Here is a 21461-nt window from a genome sequence, read left to right on the forward strand (position 1 = left end):
GAGCTCCTCTCGTATCTTTGATTGCGGCCGCTGCCGCCGCCGAACCCCCCGGCCCACCATTGCACCCAGAGATGATAAAGCAGAGTTGTATAATATTTGTTTGCACCCTTCTTCACGGCGGGCTTGTGATCTTTGCTTGTGATGTATCGACAATTCGAGGGACATAACGGGTAACAGCCGCCGCGTTCTCGGACTTGAATCTGAGCTCGAAAAATCTCGTGGTCACTGGGCCTAATGTGTCCCGCGGGCCATGTTTTGGAGACCAATCCCTTACAAGAACAAAACCAAAAACGTACAGAAGTGTTAAATTTGTCTTTATTATTATGGTGAGTAAAGATCTATTAAAAATAAGTCTACTAACTTTCTAATGTACCGACAAACCTAGTTTCACAATGGCCGTTGATGGGAGAACAGAAAATAACATTTTCACCACAGAATATCGACAAAAAATAATAATAATATTTTCTTACCTTTCTTTTTTATTGGGGAACCTAAAGAATGACAGGTCTGGTCGTTTAGATTTACGATTAGAACAATTGATAGCGGAGCAGTGAGATGAAGATTTACATGAGGACGCCATGACAGCCCAAAAAAATGCTCAATAAAATGGCGTCGACAATCACACACGTGATACTACGCGTTTTTCGAGGAGTGGTCTATCTTGCTCCTCTATGATCTTTGGTAATCTCGTTGTATGTGACACATGCAATGACAATAAAGCATTCTGATTCTGATTCTGATATTAGACTTAGCTCTTGGGGCAAATGGAATCAAGGGATATGGGAGAAAGCAGGAACAGGGTACTGAATCTGGTTGATCAGCCATGATCATATTGAATGGCGGAGCTGGCTTGAGGGCCAAATGGCTACTCATGCACCTATTTGGTGGGGGCGCTGCAATGGTGGCAGCCTTGTCAGCAGCGCGTTAGTTTTTTAAACTTTAAATTTTTTTTAGTATGTTTTAAAGTATGTTTTTAATGTTTCTTTGTGTGTTTTGTGTGGGGGGGTGAGGGGGAAACCGTTTTGGCCGCCTCCTCCATGGAGAGGCAACTTTTTCCAGGTCGCCTCCCCCGTGGCCTAACAGCAAGGATCGGCGCGACCTTTCCCGGAGACGCGCCCGGGGCTTCAGCGGCGGGCGCAGCGTGGACTCTCGGCGTGGAGCGGGTGAGCCCTCGTTGGGGCTCGCTGGAGGGGAGCGCTCCGTTTCGCTGGCCCGGGGCAGCCGGCAGCCTGAAGCCGCGGTCTGCACAGCTCCAGCTGGCGCGGCGTCTACACCCTCGTGGGGGACCCGGGGGAAGAAGAAGCCATCACTGCCGGCCCGCGGCCAACTTCTACCGTGGGCCCGGGGGCGACTTACCATCACCCCTGGAGGGGAGCTTCGACCGCCGGCCCTGCGGTCTGCGGTGCTTCTGGCTGCGGCGCGGCGGGAACTTTAAACTTTAAATCTCGACCGCCGGCCTGCGGCCTACACCAACTTAAAGCCGCGGTCTCCGGTGGGGAAGAGCCGATCCTGGACTTACCTGGACTTGTACCATGTCCTTTTACCATCTGGATGCCCGCAACAACGACTGCGGAGGGTGGAGGTCCCGACCACGGGGGAAAATGGAGGAGGACTGGTCAAATTGTGTGCCTTCCACCACAGTGATGAATGCTGCGGTGGATGTTTATGTTAAATTTTTATTGTGTTTTGTGTGTGTTCTTTATAATTGTACCGCTGCTGACATATTCATTTCACTTGCACTTTATGTGCAATGTGACAAATAAACCGTATTGTATTGTATTGTATTTTCCTCTTGGATGTCCAAATATCGCAGTGGAGCTGAGTGGGAGACACCTGCCACCTGCAGGCGATGGTGGAGACTGCAGCTTTCCTGGCACTGAGCTGATGTGCATTTTTCATGGGAAACAAGGAAATGGCAGAACAGATAAACGAGTACATTGGTTCTGTCTTCACTAAGGAAGACACAAACAATCTCCCGGAAATACTAGGGGACCGATGATCCAGTGGGAGGGAGGAACTGTAGGGAATCTACATTAGTCAGGAATTGGTGTTAGGTAAACTGTTAGGGCTGAAGGCAGATAAATCCTCAGGGCCCGATGGTCTACATCCCAGAGTACTCAAGGAAGTGGCCCTAGAAATCATGGATGCATTGGTGATCATTTTCCAATCTTCTCTCGACTCTGGTGGAGTGGAGGGTAGCCAATGTAACTCTACTTTTTAAGAAAAGAGGGAGAGAGAAAACGGGGAATTATAGACCAGTTAAGGGGCTGTCCCACTTGGGCGACCTAATCCGCGGGTCCAGAAGGGCATCTTCGACCTTCAAGCTCGAGGGCCCTTGCCTGGAAAGCCTCGAGCTGGATCGACCGACCAGACACACACACACACACACACACACACACACACACACACACACACACACACACACACACACACACACACACACACACACACACACACACACACACACACACACACACACACACACACACACACACACACACACACACACACACACACACACACACACACACACACACACACACACACACACACACACACACATCGCAAAGGCGGGGGCCAGGGAGAGCGGAGGAAGGCTGTGTGAAATTCAGACCTGCGATGAAGAAGAAGGTAAAACAGCTGCACAGTAATGGTGTCCTTTAGAGAGCGCAGAGAGGAGTGGTGGGGGGGGGGGGGGGGAGAGGGGAAGAGAAGGAGAGAGAAGGGCAGAGAAGGGCAGAGAAGGAGAGAGAAGGGGACAGAAGGGGGGTGAGGGGGAAGGGGGGAGAAGAGGGGAGAAGGAGTGAAGACACTTTTAAGATGTATAATAAAATTTAACGGGCATTTTACCTACTGGTCAGTTTTCCCTGGTCCTGAAAACTCCAATGAGCCAATCAAAATGCCCGGTCAGCGAAGGAGATTGCCTATGGCTGCCCTCGACTGCCTGCAACTAAATAGTGACCCCACTCCACTGCACTACGAGTTAAAAGTACCCATGCCGGCCAAATTTTACTCACGGAAAATTCTTCAACATGCTGAAAATATTTCCCGCAACCTAGCTGAGGCCACAAGTATTCGGGAACTTCCCTCGAGCAAGAAGGAGAGTTCCAGCCACCTCATAGGACGTCCCAGGACCACGTGTCGACCATGCTGTGAGTTTGAAGGTCGAAGCCACTCTTCTAAACTCGCAGATTAGGTCGCCCAAGTGGGACAGCCCCTTTAGTCTTACATCGGTAGTGGGGAAGATACTTGATTATTAAAGATGTTATAGCAGTACAGTTGGAAAGCAGTGACATGATTTGTCAAAGTCAGCAATTATTTATGAAGGGGAAATCATGCTTGACTAATCTGGAATTTTGTGAGGATGTATTAAGTAGAATGGATAAGGGAGAGTCTGAGGATGTGGTGTATCTGAACTTGCAAAAAGCCTTTGACAAGGTCCCACACAAGAGATTAGTGTGCAAAAATAGAGCACATGGCATTGGGGGTAAGGTATTGACAAGGATTGGCAGGCAGGAGCCAAAGAGTCCATTTCAGAATGGCTGGCAGTGACTAGTGGAGTATCGCAAGGCTCGGTGTTGGGACACCAGTTTTTACAATATACTAGACCAAGTGGACCCGTTGGGTCCCATATTCACACGGGAGGGCTTGTCCCCAACGCAATATTCCACCTCTCCACCAATTCCAATATCGGTGGCCAGTGGAGGGGACGAGGATTTCTGGAGCGATAGTATGGGTGTTGTGGGTTGAAAGGACTTGATTCCAGAGAGCTAAATGTGAGGTTCTCCACATTGGTAGCAAAAACAGGAAGGCAAATTACTATCTAAATGGCGTCAAGTGGGGAAAAGGGGAAGTACAACGGGATCTGGAGTCTTTGTACATCAGTCTATGAAAGTAAGCATGCAGGTACAGCAGGCAGTGAAGAAAGCGAATGGCATGTTGGCCTTTATAACAAGAGGAATCGAGTAAAGGAGCAAAGAGGTCCTTCTGCAGTTGTACAGAGCCCTAGTGAGACGACACTTGGAGTATTGTGTGCAGTTTTGGTCCCCTAATATGAGGAAAGACATTCTTGCTATTGAGGGAGAGCAGCGTAGGTTTACAAGGTTAATAGCGGGACTGTCATATTCTGAGAGAATGGAGCAGCTGGGCTTGTACACTCTGGAGTTTAGAAGGATGAGAGGGTATCTCATTGAAACATATAAGATTGTTAAGAGTTTGGACACATTAGAGGCAGGAAACATGTTCCCGATGTTGGTGTAGTCCAGAACCAGGAGCCACAGTTTAAGAATAAGGGGTAAACCATTTAGAACGGAGATGAGGAAATACTTTTTCTCACAGAGAGTGGTGAGTCTGTGGAATTCTCTGCCTCAGAGGACAGTGGAGGCGGGTTCTCTGGATGCTTTCAAGAGGGAGCTAGATTGGGCTCTTAAAAATAGCGGAGTCAGGGGATATGGGGAACGGGGTACTGATTGGGGTTGATCAGCCAAGATCCCATTGAATGGCGGTGCTGTCCCAAAGGGCCGAATGGCCTACTCCTGCACTTATTGTCTATTGTCTATTGTCTATTTCATTTCAAGCAGAGTGTAGGCGACCAATTCATTTCATTTCAAGCAGAGTGCAGACTCACAGTTCAGTTCAATTTTAAACATTCATAACTTTTTTTATTATTTCACCGATCAGAAAAAACCTTGGTGCGGTTGGAGGAGAGGAGCACGGTGACGAAGATGGGGAAAAAAATCATATCTACAGAGGGTAATGTTTTTTCTAAAATGTATTTAAAACGTAGGCAGGAAGTGGTCAAGATGAGATTTTTAGTAATTGTATAGATATTAACGATTTAAACAAGGGAATTAAATGTGACATCTCCATGTTTACGGATGACCCAAAACTGGGTGAGCTGGATTAGGATGCTATCAGGATTCTATGAGGCTGCAGGGTGACTTGGATAGGTTGGGTGAATGGGCAGATGCATAGCAGATGCTGTATAATCACGGGTGAACATCTGGGAAGATCGGCGGGGAGGCTGACTGGACTATGGTACCTTCGTCAACTTTGGTGCCACTATGTTGTGTTGTGGTTGTGTTGTGTCGTGGACTTCTGTGTTTGTGCTTTTCTTTATTTTAATATGTTTTATTTATTTATTATTTATTTTTATGATACTTGACTGTAAGGAAAGTGTATTTAGTTGTCTCTAATATGAGATAATGACAATAAATTGAATACAATACAAATTGAATACAATACAATAATGTGGATAAATAGAAACGTAGAAACATAGAAAATAGGTGCAGGAGGAGGCCATTCGGCCCTTTGGGCCAGCACCGCCATTCTTTGTGATCATGGCTGATCGTCCCCTATCAATAACCCGTGCCTGCCTTCCCCCCATATCCCTTGACTCCACTAGCCCCTAGAGCTCTATCTAACTCTCTCTTAACTGTCTCTTAAATGTGAGGTTATCTGCTTTGGCAAGAACAGCAAGGCAGATTATTATCTGAGTGAAGTCAGATTAGGAATAGGGGAGGTGCAGTGAGACCTGGGTGTCCTTGTACGTCAGTCCCTGAAAGTAAGCATACAGGTACAACAGGCAGTGAAGAAAGCGAATGGCATGTTGATCTTCATTGCGAGAGGATTTGAGTTTAGGAGCAAGGAGGTCCGACTGCAGTTGTACGGAGCCCTGGTGAGACAGCACTTGTGTGCAGTTTTGGTCTCCTAATTTGAGGAAGGATATTCTTGCTATTAAGGGAGTACCGCGCAGGTTCACCAGGTTAATTCCCGGGATGGCGGGACTGACATATGATGAAAGAATGGGTCGACTGGGCTTGTATTCATTGGAATTTAGAAAGATGAGAAGGGGACCTTATAGAAAGATATACAATTCTTGAAGGATTGGACAGGATAGATACAGGAAAAATGTTCCCGATGTTGGGGGAGTCCAGAACCAGGAATCGCAGTTTAAGAAGCCTGCCTCTGGGTCCGACCGAGCAGGGCTGAGCATCAAAGGTTATGGGGAGAAGGCAGGAGAATGTGGTTGTGAAGGAAAATAGATCAGCAATTATCGAATGGCGGAGTAGACTAGATGGGACGAATGGCCTAACTCTGCTTCTATGTCATGGTTTCCCTCTCCCTCTGCTGGTGTGTCTAATTTGTCCACTGCCACACCAACCATGTCTCTCTCTCTCTCTCTCTCTTTCTCTCTCTACTGGATCACAGCCACACTGACCTCATCCTCTCTCCCTCTGCTGGCAGCTCCTGTATTTGACTGAACTCGGATGTACTGCGAGAGATACAACAAACTACAGATGTTGGTTAATGCACAGAAGCACACAGTGCTGGAGTAACCTAGCGGGTCAGGCAGCATCTGTGGAGAACATGGATAGGTAACGTTTCACAGAGTGCTGGAGTAACTCAGTGGGTCAGGCAGCATCTGTGGAGAACATGGATAGGTGACGTTTCATAGAGTGCTGGAGTAACTCAGCGGGTCAGGCAGCATCTGTGGAGAACATGGATAGGTGACGTTTCACAGAGTGCTGGAGTAACTCAGCGGGTCAGGCAGCATCTGTGGATAACATGGATAGAAGTTCAATTTCAAGAGAGTTTATTGTCATGTGTCCCTGATAGGACAATGAAATTCTTGCTTTGCTTCAGCACACAGAACATAGTAGGCATTGATTACAAAACACATGAATAAATAAACTAATGAAGTGCAAATAACAAATAATGGGTTATTAATGTTCAGAGTTTTGTCTGAATCAGGTTTAATAGCCTGACGGCAGCGGGGAAGTAGCTATTCCTGAACCTGGTCGTTGCAGTCTTCAGGCTCCTGTACCTTCTACCTGAAGGTAGCAGGGAGATGAGTGTGTGGCCAGGATGGTGTGGGTCTTTGATGATACTGCCAGCCTTTTTGAGGCAGCGACTGCGATAAATCCCCTCGATGGAAGGAAGGTCAGAGCCGATGATGGACTGGGCAGTGTTTACTACTTTTTGTAGTCTTTTCCTCTCCAGGGCGCTCAAGTTGCCGAACCAAGCCACGATGCAACCGGTCAGCATGTTCTACTGTGCACCTGTAGATGTTAGAGAGAGTCCTCCTTGACAAACCGACTCTCCGTAATCTTCTCAGGAAGTAGAGGCGCTGATGTGCTTTCTTGATGATTGCATTAGTCTTCTCGGACCAGGAAAGATCTTCAGAGATGTGCACGCCCAGGAATTTGAAGCTCTTGACCCTTTCAACCATCGACCCATTAATATAAACGGGACTGTGGGTCCCCATCCTATTTCTTCCAAAGTCCACAATCAGTTCCTTGGTTTTGCTGGTGTTGAGGGCCAGGTTATTGCGCTGGCACCATATGGACAGTTGCTTGATCTCTCTTCTATACTCTGAGTCATCCCCATCAGTGATACGTCCCACAACAGTGGTGTCGTCAGCGAACTTGATGATAGAGTTCGCACTATGACCGGCTATGCAGTCATGAGTATAGAGTGAGTACAGCAGGGGGCTGAGCACGCAGCCTTGAGGTGCTCCCGTGCTGATTGTTATCGATGCTGACACATTTCCACCAATACGAACAGATTGTGGTCTGTGGATGAGGATTATCGAGGATAGGTGATGTTTCACAGAGTTCTGGAGTAACTCAGCGGGTCAGGCAGCATCTGTGGAGAACATGGATAGGTGACGTTTCACAGAGTGCTGGAGTAACTCAGCGGGTCAGGCAGCATCTGTGGAGAACATGGATAGGTGACGTTTCACAGAGTGCTGGAGTAGCTCAGCGGGTCAGGCAGCATCTGTGGAGAACATGGATAGGTGACGTTTCACAGAGTGCTGGAGTAACTCAGCGGGTCAGGATGGGTGACATTTTGGATTTGGACCCTTCTTCAGACTTGAACACAGTCATTGGCAGACTGATTTCACTGAGGCAGACAGGCTAAGCAGGAGACACATCCCCGGCACGTTGTGAATTACCTAGGGTAGCATGCATTTCCAAATCTCGACCGCAAGCCAATTAATTGCAAGAAGATAGATGAGTCCGTTCATGCCTTTGAATGGAATGCAGTGAACTTCATTCCTAAAGGGCTGGGAATTCCATGAAGGTGAATACTTCAGTAGCACTTGATGTGTCAATGCTGTTGAAGTAAGTAAGTAAGTAAGTTTATTGGCCAAGTATTCACATACAAGGAATTTCCCTTGGTGCTCCGCCCACAAGTAACAACATGACATACAGTGACAGTTACGAATGACTCAGAAAACTCTAATCATTAATAATAATAAGACATTAATGATAAAACACCATTGATCAAACATGTGAACCAACAAAATACCAGATCAAAGGGAGGCTACAGATTGTTGGCTGTTGAGTAGAGCAACCACTCGTGGATAAAAACAGTTTTTATGTCTGGCTGTGGCAGCTTTGACAGTCCGGAGTCGCCTTCCAGTGGGAAGTGATTCAAAGTTTGTGGCCAGGGTGAGAGGGGTCAGAGATGATCTTGCCCGCTCACTTCCTGGCCCTTGCAGTTTACAGTTCATCAATGGAGGGAAGGTTGCAGCCAATAATCTTCTCAGCTGATCGGATGATTCGCTGCAGCCTCCAGGTGTCGTGCTTGGTGGCTGAGACAAACCAGACCATGATGGAGAAGGTAAGGACAGACTCTACGATGGCCGTGTAGAATTGGACCATCATTGCCTGTGGCAGATTGTGTTTCCTCAGCTGCCGCAGGAAGTACATCCTCTGTTGCGCCTTTTTGACTGTGGAGTCGATGGTAGTCCCCCCCACTTAAGGTCCTTGGAGGTGATGGTTCCCAGGAACTTAAAAGATGTGACTGTGGTGTTGTTGATGGTGAGTGGGGTGAGGGGAGGGGGAGCTCTCCTAAAGTCTACAGTCAATTCCACTGTCTTAAGAGCATTGAACTCTAGGTTGCTGCTATGGCACCAGGACGCCAGCTGTGACACTTCCTGTCTGTAGGCAGATTCCTCCCCATCCTGGATCAGTCCAATCAGGGTTGTGTCGTCCTCAAACTTGAGAAGCTTGACTGCCAGAGGTGTCTGTGGAGGTGCAGTCGTTGGTGTAGAGAGAGTAGAGGAGAGGAGAGGGTATGCAGCCTTGCGGTGATCCTATGCTGAGTGTTTGCGGGTAAGAGATGTGCTTTCCCAGCCTCACATGCTGCTTCCTGAAGTGGACAGTCTCCTCCCAAACCTTGCTGCCTCTCCATTTTACCCAGCACAGTGGAGCCATTCAACTCTTGGTCAAGTGACTGTTTCTATGTTTGTTCAGGTACCTGCAATTAATTGAAGTTGACTTTGAGTTTAGTTTATTGTCACGTGTACTGAGGTACAGTGAAAAGCTTTTGTTGCGTGCTAACCAGTCAGCGGAAAGACTATACATGATTACAATCGAGCCGTCCACAGTGTACAGATACAGGATAAAGGGAATAACTCTGCACCCTCCTCCATGGCCAGAGTGAGTCCCATTGCAAATTGGAGGAGCAGCACCTCATATTTCCCTTGGGTAGTTTACACCCCAGTGGTATGAACATTGACTTCTCCAATTTCAGGTAGTCCTTGCTTTCTCCCCCTTCCCCCTTCCCTTCCCAGCTCTCCCACTGTCTCCGCCTCTTCCTTTCTTCTTCCTGCCCCCCCCCCCCAACCCCCACATAATTCTGAAGAAGGGTCTCAACCCGAAATGTCGCCTATTCCTTCGCTCCATAGATGCTGCCTCACCCGCTGAGTTTCTCCAGCATTTTTGTCCATCTTCGATTTTTCCAGCATCTGCAGTTCCTTCTTAAACATCTGTCCAATACCTCAGTCAGAGCTGACACAAGGAAACATTGCAGCCTCTCTCAGGATGGGGATGGTTTAGTGCCTGATCTGGTAGTTGTCCATCTTCTATCTTACACTTGCAACCACTGGCCAAGCCAGGAACATTCCTCTGTGGGTTGCTCAGGAACATAGTGTATTAGTGCATCACTGCTCGACCTACTGTGTAGTCATAGCACTGGTGAGATATTCTTCTAAAGTGTTACCTCTCTTTGTCAGCAGTCCTCACCTCCCATCTACTTCATTGGAGACCCATGGACTAACTTTAGAAACATAGAAAATAGGGGCAGGAGGAGGCCGATCGTCCCCTATCAATAACCCGTGTCTGCCTTCTCCCCATATCCCTTGACTCTACTAGCCCCTAGAGCTCTATCTCTCTCTCTCTCTTAAATCCATCCAGTGACTTGGCCTCCACTGCCCTCTGTGGCAGGAAATTCCATAAATTCACAACTCTCTGGCTGATAAAGTTTTTTCTCATCTCAATCTTAAATGACCTCCCCTTTATTCTAAGACTGTGGCCCCTGGTTCTGGACTCACCCAACATTGGGAACATTTCTCCTGCAACTAGCTTGTCCAGTCGTTTTATAATTTTATAGGTTTCTATAAGATCCCCCCCATCCCTCTAAACTCCAGTGAATACAAGCCTAGTCTATTCAATCTTTCCTCATATGACAGTCCCGCCATCCCAGGGATCAATCTCGTGAACCTATGCTGCACTGCCTCAAACACAAGGATGTCCTTCCTCAAATTAGACGACCAAAACTGTACACAATACTCCAAATGTGGTCTCACCAGAGCCCTATACAACTGCAGAAGAACCTCTTTACTCCTATACTGAAATCCTCTTGTTATGAAGGCCAACATTCCATTAGTTTTCTTCACTGCACTTTAATGGGACTTGACTTGACTTTACTTTGCACTAAACATTATTCTCTTCATCCTGTATCTGTACACTGTGGACAGCTTGATTGGAATCATCCATGTATCATCTTTGTTCTGGCCTTTTCTTACCTCCAGTTCCCTCCCCTATTCTTTCAGTCTGAAGAAGGGTCCTGACCCAAAAGGTCACCCACCCATTTTCTCCAGAGATGCTGTCTGACCTGCTGAGCTAACCCAGCACTTTGTGTCTATCTTCAGTACACACCAGCATCTGCAGTTCCAGGTCTCTCCACCATCAACAGCATCGCTTCAGAGAAAATAATCTGAGTCTGTCCGACCTCTCCTTATAGCTAATATCCTCTCATCCGGGCAGCATTCTGGTAAACCTCCTCTGCACCCCCCCCAAATCTCCACATCCTTCCTGTAATGAGGTGACCAGAACCACACATTCCTCCAAACGAGGCCTAACCCAAGCTTGGATTCCTGACTCATCCTCAATGCCCCACTCGATGAGCAATCAGACAGTGGCAAGAACATGATGATATCTTCATCTCCTTCACAATGAAACAAAAAGGAAGCATTTATCAACTGATAAATGGAAGCAAGAGGAGGCCATTAAGCAACAGGGGACAATCTAACAACCCTTCTTCAGGATCAGTGGTCATTTGCACCATTCCCCGATGTGATCGGACAACTGACCCTGGAGGGAGCATAGAAACATAGAGACATAGACAATAGGTGCAGGAGCAGGCCATTCGGCCCTACGAGCCTGCACCACCATTCAATATGATCATGGCTGATCATCCAACTCAGTATCCTGTACCTGCCTTCTCTCCATACCGCCTGATCCCTTTAGCCACAAGGGTCACATCTAACTCCCTCTTAAATATAGCCAGTGAACTGCTCCTATACTCAAATCCTTTTGCTATGAATGCTAACATACCGTTCGCTTTCTTCACTGCCTGCTGCACCTGCATGCCTACTTTCAATGACTGGTGTACCATGACACCCAGGTCTCGTTGCATCTCCCCATTTCCTAATCAGCCACCATTTAGATAATATACTTTCCTGTTTTTGCCACCAAAGTGGATAACCTCATATTTATCCACATTATACTGCATCTGCCATGCATTTGCCCACTCACCCAGCCTATCCAAGTCACCTTGCAGCCTCCTAGCATCCTCCTCAAAGCTAACACTGCCCCCCAGCTTCGTGTCATCCGTAAACTTGGAGATGTTGCATTCAATTCCCTTGTCCAAATCATTAATATATATTGTAAATAGCTGGGGTCCCAGCACTGAGCCTTGCGGTACCCCACTAGTCACTGCCTGCCATTCTGAAGCGTGGGAAGAGATTGAGTTGAACATTGGAAGTTAATTGGACTTGGGGCAGCAAAGTGGCATTGTGGTGCAGCAGTAGCATTAGAGACCCAGGTTCGATCCTGACAACAGGTGCTGTCTGTACGGAGTTTGTACGTTCTCTCTTGTGACTGTGTGGGTTTTCTCCAGGATCTCCAGTTACCTCCCACATTCCAAAGATGTAGAGCTTTATCGGTTAATAGTGCTAGTGTACGGGGATCTTATAGAAACTTACAAAATTCTTAAGGGGTTGGACAGGCTAGATGCAGGAAGATTGCTCCCGATGTTGGGGAAGTCCAGGACAAGGGGTCACAGCTTAAGGATAAGGGGGAAATCCTTTAAAACCGAGATGAGAAGAACCTTTTTAACACAGAGAGTGGTGAATCTCTGGAACTCCCTGCCACAGAGGGTAGTCGAGGCCAGTTCATTGGCTATATTTAAGAGGGAGTTAGATGTGGCCCTTGTGGCTAAGGGGATCAGAGGGTATGGAGAGAAGGCAGGTACGGGATACTGAGTTGGATGATCAGCCATGATCATATTGAATGGCGGTGCAGGCTCGAAGGGCCGAATGGCCTACTCCTGCACCTAATTTCTATGTTTCTATGTTTCTATGAATGGGGTTAGGAGGGAAAGATAGATTAGCCATAGTGAGACACAAAATGCTGGAGTAACTCAGCGGGTCAGGCAGCATTTCTAGACAGAAGGAATGGGTGACTATTAGAACGATAGATCAGCCATGATTGATTGGGGCAACACACTTGATGGGCCAAATGGCCTAATTCTGTTCCTATCACTTATGATCTTATGAGATGTGTTGGGCAGTTTTTTTTCCATCTGATAGTTGTAGGAAAATAGGTTTTCCAGGTGAACTGTCTGTGTCGTATGTGGCAACCTCCTCCATAGGGAATGGGTGCTCAAAGGAAAACTGGAAGTAAAGAGCAAGGTCAACAACCTCTCCCCAAAGCTCCAGTATCAATGAAAGCTTTGAGTGAACTGTGACAGGAAGCAGTGTCTTCTGTCTCATGACATTAAAGAAAGTCAAGTTGTCATGGGTTTTCTGAAGTTCCCTCGCTTTAAGAATCGTACTCCTTGTATTGGAAAATGACCAGGATCATTGGACTATTTTAGACGGCTCGGAGAGATTACAGACTGACTATTGTATCATTTGTCCTGGAACAGTTACCAGTTAGCTGAGAGCAGAGTGGTCAAACACTCAGACAAATGCGAACACATTCGAGAGATTCAGCACTAACTTAGAGAAGGCAAGTCACATCAAAGTGAAACTCATATCTGGTGGAAACTTAGAGGAAGTAATTACCGTGACAAGTGGGGATTAGTTTGTGGAATTGCAAAAAACTATACATTTCTACATTGTCGACATATAATGGGGGGGGGGGGGGGGGGGGCATGGAAGTGAAAATAACTTGCTAACATGGCAAAGGGATTAGTTAGGCTATGGAGACAGAGCAGGAATATTATGTATTCAATTCGGCAAGATGCGGCCAGCTTGATTGATTGATCGATCGATCGATCAATTGATTGAAAGATACCAGACTCGACTCCCCGCCATCATCTCCATCTGTACAAGATGTCTTGGAAAAGCAGTCAATATAATCAATAGATTTCCCACCCCAGTCATTCCTGCTTCTCCCCACTTCCGTCCGGCAGAAGGTGCAGAAGCTTAAGAGCGCGCACCACCAGACTCAGCAACTGCTTCTTCCCCTGTTATCAGGCTCCTGAACGGCCCTTCCATAAGCTAGGGTACTGTCCGATTCACCTCTACCCCATTGTGGACATTGGACTTGGTCTCTGGAACTGATGCGCTACAATGCTGAGAACTATATTCTGTATCTCCCCCTTCGTTCAACACATTGTACTTGAGTTTGACTTAGGAACATAGGCAATAGGTACAGGAGTAGGCCATGCAGCCCTTCGAGCCAGCACCGCCATTCAATATGATCATGGCTGATCATCCAAAATCAGTACCCCGTTCCTGCTTTCTCCCCATATCTCTTGATTCCGTTAGCCCTAAGAGCTAAATCTAGCTCCATTGATTGTATTTATGTACAGGATTATCTGATCTGATTGGATAGCAAGCAAAACAAAGTGGGTTACTCCAGCATTTTGTGTCTATCGTCTTTCCACTGTTCCTTAGTACAGGGGACATGAATAAACCTCCACCTAAACCTATTGTTAATTCGATCTTTTTCTCATATTTAGAATAGAATAGAATAGTTTCTTTATTGTCATTGTAACATGAACCATGTACAATGATCATATTCCCCATTCATCATCATTCATTCTGAACACTGGACGATTCTTGGTTTTATTTCTGTTCTCCTGTAGTGTTGCATTCCATTACTTTCCCCAGAGTTTAATATGCCAGTTGCCTTTTCAATTTCTATTTTTTTATCCTGGAAATAAAGTCCTTGTGTTCCAGGATTTACATCATTAATGATAATATTGGAAAAAAAATGACAGTGGAATTCACGTGAAAGACAATCCTTTCTCTAAAAATACTTCTTTGCTCTGCATGTTGAATCTGTTCATTATGAAGAGGACTACTAGCCATCTTTCCCCGATCCCAAGAAATCCAGAGTTCCTTTCATTCCCTCACTATTTCCTAAAGACCTCCAGATGACCTTGTGTGAGCACATGTTCAGTCACCTCTGTGTCTCACAGCCATTTGGAGATTGTAGTGATGGATGTCGATGAGTGGACAATAGACAATAGGTGCAGGAGGAGGCCATTCGGCCCTTTGAGCCAGCACCGCCATTCAATGTGATCATGGCTGATCATCCCCAATCAGTACCCCGTTCCTGCCTTCTCCCCATATCCCCTGACTCCGCTATCTTCAAGAGCCCTATCTAGCTCTCTCTTGAAAGAGAGGGTAGTCGAGGCAGGTTTGTCCGTAGCCCATGGGGTGTCCTCTGTGGAGGACTTCCAAAGTCAGGGGAGCGGCAACCGATCGAAGTACAGCAAGTTCCCACACTCATCTCCCCCAAAGAAATGGCCAGTTATGGTGAGTCAATCTAAGGATCAACAATGGACCAGCACACTGGGGAGAATGTCTTCCACTCAATACCCCCACTGACCCCCCCTCTCCCCTTCCTATGCTGCTCCACATCCAACCCCTCCTCCACTCCCCTCCTTCACTACCCCTCTCCCCCTCATACCCCTCCCCCTCCCTACTCTTTCCCACCTCCCCCCTTCCTATGCACCTCCACATCCAACCCCTCCTCCACTCCCCTCCTTCACTACCCCTCCCCCCTCCCTACTCTTCCCCACCTCTCCCGTTCCATCCCATCTCCTCCTTCACCCACATCACCCCTCTACATCGCTTTTCCCACTCTACTTCCCTCCCTCTCTGTTTCGCTCTCCCTCTCCCTCCCTTCTCCCCCCCACCTAACCCCCCCCCCCCCCCCAATTCCCCATTCTGCCCCCTTCTCTCCCTCCTCCCAACTTCATAACAAGAGGAGTTGAGTTTAGGAGCAAAGAGGTCCTTCTGCAGTTGTACAGAGCCCTAGTGAGACCACACCTGGAGTATTGTGTGCAGTTTTGGTCTCCGCGTTTGAGGAAGGACATTCTTGCTATTGAGGGAGTGCAGCGTAGATTCACAAGGTTAATTCCCGGGATGGCGGGACTGTCATATGCTGAGAGAATGGAGCGGCTGGGCTTTAAAATCTGGAATTTAGAAAGATGAGAGGATATCTTATTGAAACATATGATGATTAAGGGTTTGGACATGCTAGAGGCAGGAAACGTTCCTGATGTCGGGGTAGTCCAGAACCAGGGGCCATAGTTTAAGAATAAGGGGTAAGCCATTTAGAACGGAGATGAGGAAACACTTTTTCACACACAGAGTTGTGAGTCTGTGGAATTCTCTGCCTCAGAGGGCGGTGGAGGCCGGTTCTCTGGATACTTACAAGAGAGAGCTAGATAGAGCTCTTAAGGATAGCGGAGTCAGGGGGTATGGGGAGAAGACAGGAACGGGGTACTGATTGGGGATGATCAGCCGTGATCACATTGAATGGCGGTGCTGGCTCAAAGGGCCGAATGGCCTACTCCTGCACCTATTGTCTATTGTCTATTTCGGTAACTAATATAAACTTGGCACTACTAAAAAGACTGTTGTTTTTGAAAAAACCATGTGTGGAGGAATATCTTAATCATTGCAAATCCTTTACCTCCTCTTTCACAATTGTTTTCATAAGGCAATTTTCCAGAAAAGAAGGTTTCTTAGAAACACAACTATCTGCTGATAAAATGTCTAAAAATAGCACAGAACAACACAGAACACACCCACAGGTCCCCAGGCCAAAAATGTCCCTGTGGAACACCATGCCAAGATAAACCAACGCCATGTGCCTGGGCGTGATCAATCACCCTCCATTCCATTCATATCCTTCTGACTATGTAAACACTCCTTCAATCTCACAATCAAATCTGCCTCCACCACCATCCCCAGCAGAATGTTCCAGGCACCCACACCCTCTGCCCCGCACATCTCCCTTCAACTTTGCCACACTCACTTTAAAGCTATACGCTCTAGACTTTGATATTTCCAACCTGGGGAGAATGTTCTGACTGTCTACCATGTCTATGCCTCCATGAGTTTCCATCAGATCTCCTCTCAATCTCTGACAATCCAGAGAAAACAATTCCACCCTGACCAACATTCCAGGCATTTGTGGTTTTAGAAACATAGAAACGTAGAAAATAGGTGCAGGAGGAAGCCATTCGGCCCTTCGAGTCAGCACTGCCATTCATTGTGATCATGGTTGATCGTCCCCTATCAATAACCCGTGCCTGTCTCCTCCCTATATCCCTTGACTCCACTAACCCCTAGAGCTCTATCTAACTCTCTCTTAAATCCATCCAGTGACTTGGCCTCCACTGCCCTCTGTGGCAGGGAATTCCACAATTTCACAACTCTCTGGGTGAAAATGTTTTTTTCTCACCTCAGTCTTAAATGACCTCCCCTCTATTCTAAGATTGTGGCCCCTGGTTCTGGACTCGCCCCACATTGGGAACATTTTTCCTGCATCTAGCTTGTCCAGTCCTTTTATAATTTTATATGTTTCTATAAGATGCCCCCTCATCCTTCTAAACTCCAGTGAATACAAGCCTAGTCTTTTCAAACTTTCCTCATATGACAGTCCTGCCATCCCAGGGATCAATCTCGTGAACCTACGCTGCACTGCCTCAATCACAAGGATGTCCTTCCTCAAATGTTCTGGATTTTACGGTACATTCAGTTTCGAATGTTTCTCCCACGGATGCCATGAGTTGGCCGATCCACATGGGAAGATTCACCAGTTGGCCCATCAAACATGAACTCCCACCTTGCTGTGCCAATTTCCAATTGGAACTTGTTGTCCACCCAATCTAATCCCCTTATCAATCACAGTGACAAATTCCAACCCCTCCCTAGGTCACTCTGCAACCTACTGATACTACTTCTGTTCCAGTAACATTTTAAATTCCTTTATAAATAAATGAAAAATAAAATGAACCAGACCAGGGGCCACAGTTGAAGAATAAGGAGTAAGCCATTTAAAACGGAGATAAGGAAACACTTTTTCCACACAGAGAGTGGTGAGTCTGTGGAATTCTCTGCCTCAGAGAGCGGTGGAGGCAGGTTCTCTGGATGCTTTCAAGAGAGAGCTAGATAGGGCTCTTAAGGGTAGCGGAGTCAGGGGATATGGGGAGAAGGCAGGAATGGGGTACTGATTGTGGATGATCAGTCATGATCACATTGTATGGCAGTGCTGGCACGAAGGGCCGAATGGCCTACTCCTGCACCTATTGACTATTTTATTTTGAAAAATGAAAAAATAAATAAAGGCGGTGTGGAGAAAGCCACAATTATTCCGGCTTCTGTGGGAACTTGTATCCCAACCTCTCTCATGTGTCTGCAGGTAATCTTGACAGGTTGTGTATCTTTTTGTTGCCTAATTCACCCACTCACTCCAAAGATGATTTGGTGCAAGCTCTGACAAGACCTGCATCTACAGAGAGCTGTACCTGGTGAAAGACATTGGCACATTTCTCATCCCGTGAGGATTCAGAATCACAGTGGAGATCATTAGAGCTCTTAAAAGAAAGCGGAGTCAAGGGATATGGGGAGAGGGCAAGAACGGGGTACTGATTGTGGATGATCAGCCATGTAGCATCACTGGTTGCCTCCGATCTACGGACATAAACACCGTGTACCTGCTGGCTGGCATCGCTCCCCCAGACATGAGGAGAGAGTAGTACGGAGCGTCTGAAACAGCTGACAGACGATAAGACACCCACTACACAAACACATGCCCCCTCCTAGATGGTTAAAATCCCGTAAGAGCTTCCTAACCAGCGTCACCCCATTGGAAACAGCACCAACTGAAGCTCGCCTCCAGATGTGGAAGGGCTATAGACAACAGGTGCAGGAGTAGGCCATTCGGCCCTTCGAGCCAGCACCGCCATTCAATGTGATCATGGCTGATCATCCACAATCAGTACCCCATTCCTGCCTTCTCCCCATATCCCCTGACTCCGCTATCTTTAAGAGCCCTATCTAGCTCTCGCTTGAAAGTATCCAGAGAACTGGCCTGCACTGCCCTCTGAGGCTGAGAATTCCACAGACTCACCACTCTCTATGGGAAAAAGTGTTTCCTCATCTCCGTTCTAAATGGTTTACTCCTTATACTTAAACTGTGGCCCCTGGTTCTGGACTCCCCAAACATCTGGAACATGTTTCCTGCCTCTAGCGTGTCCAAAACCTTAACAATCTTATGTGTTTCAATGAGATGCCCTCTCATCCTTCTAAACTCCAGAGTGTACAAGCCCAGCTGCTCCATTCTCTCAGCATATGACAGTCCCGCCATCCCGGGAATTAACCTTGTAAACCTACGCTGCACCCCCTCAATAGCAAGAATGTCCTTCCTCAAATTAGGGAACCAAAACTGCACACAAAACTCCAGGTGTGGTCTCACTAGGGCCCTGTACAACTGCAGAAGGACCTCTTTGCTCCTAAATTTGATTCCACTTGTGATAAATATCAGACTAGCCACTGTCCCTATTTCCACCAAGATGGACACATATCAGCAGCAGGGCGCTTACCACCTGGTGCTGATCAACACTGGCTGAAATGGAGATGTCCCAACCGACTGTGAACTGGGGTCGGGTGGTCAAGGGTGACAATACACAAGTGGGGCTACATGGAGGGTACAACTACCTATGGCCTGTGGCAGACAGACCCAGACAATACAACACCTACTGCAATGCCCATTGCTGGATAATCCATGTACTACTGCACACCTTGCACTTGACACTCCAATAGCACAACGATGTGTACAGCAGTGGCAAACCATTATATAGCATTAGGACACGAAAGAAGGAGCCATGATCACGGTGAATGGCGGTGCTGGCTCGAAGAGCCTAATGGCCTACTCCTGCACCTAATGTCTATTGTCTATACACAAGCTGCATTGTAGAATGGATAGGCACATGGATTGGCAAAGGTGGGGCATAGAATATGTTCAGGTAGAGCGCGATGGCACAATGGTGCAACTGGTAGAGCTGCTGCCTCACAGCGCCAGAGACCCAGGTTCAATCCTGACCACGGGTGCTGTCCGTAAGGAGTTTGCATGTTCTCCCTGTGACCACGTGGGTTTCCTCCGTGTGCTCCAGTTTCCTCCCACATCCCAAAGCGGGCAGCTTTGTAGGCGAATTGACTTCTTCAAATTGCCCCTATGGTGTAGGATGGAACTAGTGTGTACCGGTGATTGTTGGTCAGCATGGCCTCGGTGGGCCGAAGGGCCTGTCCTTGAGTTGCACTGTGGCAGAAAGGCACGAGATCCTTCTGACAAATATGATTCAGGAGAATCCAAAGAGACTTTATATATATTCTGGGGAATATAAAGTGCCCAGAGAATAGGGGCCCTTGTAACTGGAAAGATGCCATCAAGTTTCAGAAAATATGCAGAGAAGATTATTGAGGACGTCACCAAGACTCCGTGGCCTGAGCTACAGGGAGAGGTCAGGCAGGTCAGGACTTTATTCCCTACAGTGCAGGAGGCTGAAGGGTGAATTTATTGATGTGTACAATATCAATTGTAGGAATAAGGTAGACAAAATTGCTGGAGAAACTCAGCGGGTGCAGCAGCATCAATGGAGCGAAGGAAATAGGCAACGTTTCGGGCCAAAACCCTCCTTCAGACGTTTCGGACCGAAACATTGCCTATTTCCTTCGCACCATAGATGCTGCTGCACCCGCTGAGTTACTCCAGCACTCTGTGAAACGTCACCTATCCATGTTCTCCACAGATGCTGCCTGACCCGCTGAGTTACTCCAGCACTCTGTGAAACGTCACCTATTCATGTTCTCCACAGATGCTGCCTGACCCGCTGAGTTACTCCAGCACTCTGTGAAACGTCACCTATCCATGTTCTCCACAGAAGCTGCCTGACCCGCTGAGTTACTCCAGCACTCTGTGAAACGTCACCTATCCATGTTCTCCACAGATGCTGCCTGACCCGCTGAGTTACATGTGCTCTACACCACAACCTGCAAGTTTGTCTCCAAGCCACGCACCATACCGATTTCATAAGAGATAGTAGTAGAATTAGGCCATTCGGCCTATCAAGTCTACGCTGCTATTCAATCATGGCTGATCTACCTTTCACTCTTAACCCCATTGTCCTGCCTTCTCCCCGTAACCCCTGACACCCGCACTAATCACGATTCTATCAATCTCCACCTTCAAATATCCATTGATGTCCCCCACAGATGTCTGTGCCAATGTTCCTCCAGTCAGTGAGTCCCCACCCACTGACTGGAGGAATTCCACCTCAACTCCTTTCTGAAGGTATCTAAAAGGCCAATAGATCACCGACAGTCCACCGACCCCTGGAGCCCTCCACGGACCGCACCAGAGGTTCCAGAGTCAGTGTTTCCACTTTGAAGGAAATTGCCTGAAATCTGGGAAATTCTGGTTGTTTTCGGGTAATTTTAGGGAAATAAAATAATTTTGGGAAGTTTCGGGAAATTTCCCGTCCCGGTAAGCCTTCCCCAACTGCGCATGTGCGACTGTCGCCCCAACTGCCCACGCACGGATACAGGGCCCACTGCGCACGTGCGGGGAGACGCGAAGGGGCCCAATCAGGCCAGCCGGATGATTTGCGGGAAAAAAGTCTGTACCTGTATATGTACGACCATCCGCGCCCGAGCAGCCGGGAGAGGCCCGTCAGCCACGTCACAATTACAAATGGGGCCGGTGACGCGGTAGTGACACTGTCTCCCCGTGCATGCGCCGTGGGCCCGGTATATCCGCACGTGCACAGTTGGGGAAGGTTCACCAGGCCACAAAATACCATCAAATTGCAGGTAATTTGGAATTGTATTTCAGGAAATAGAGTGCTCTGTCGAGAGTGCT

General features: G+C 47.5%; 1 long non-coding RNA gene across 1 annotated transcript; it reads left to right on the forward strand.

The window, feature by feature from the left end:
* The first annotated feature begins 5065 nt into the window (after window positions 1-5065).
* On the forward strand, window positions 5066-21165 carry LOC116979283. The gene is made up of 3 exons (XR_004413670.1): window positions 5066-5076; window positions 5756-5764; window positions 20977-21165. It is a non-coding gene; the product is annotated as an uncharacterized LOC116979283 (long non-coding RNA).
* The last annotated feature ends 296 nt before the right edge of the window (window positions 21166-21461 follow it).

The sequence above is a fragment of the Amblyraja radiata genome, chromosome 12 (genome assembly GCF_010909765.2).
Source record: "Amblyraja radiata isolate CabotCenter1 chromosome 12, sAmbRad1.1.pri, whole genome shotgun sequence".
NCBI classification, from domain to species: Eukaryota; Metazoa; Chordata; class Chondrichthyes; order Rajiformes; family Rajidae; genus Amblyraja; species Amblyraja radiata.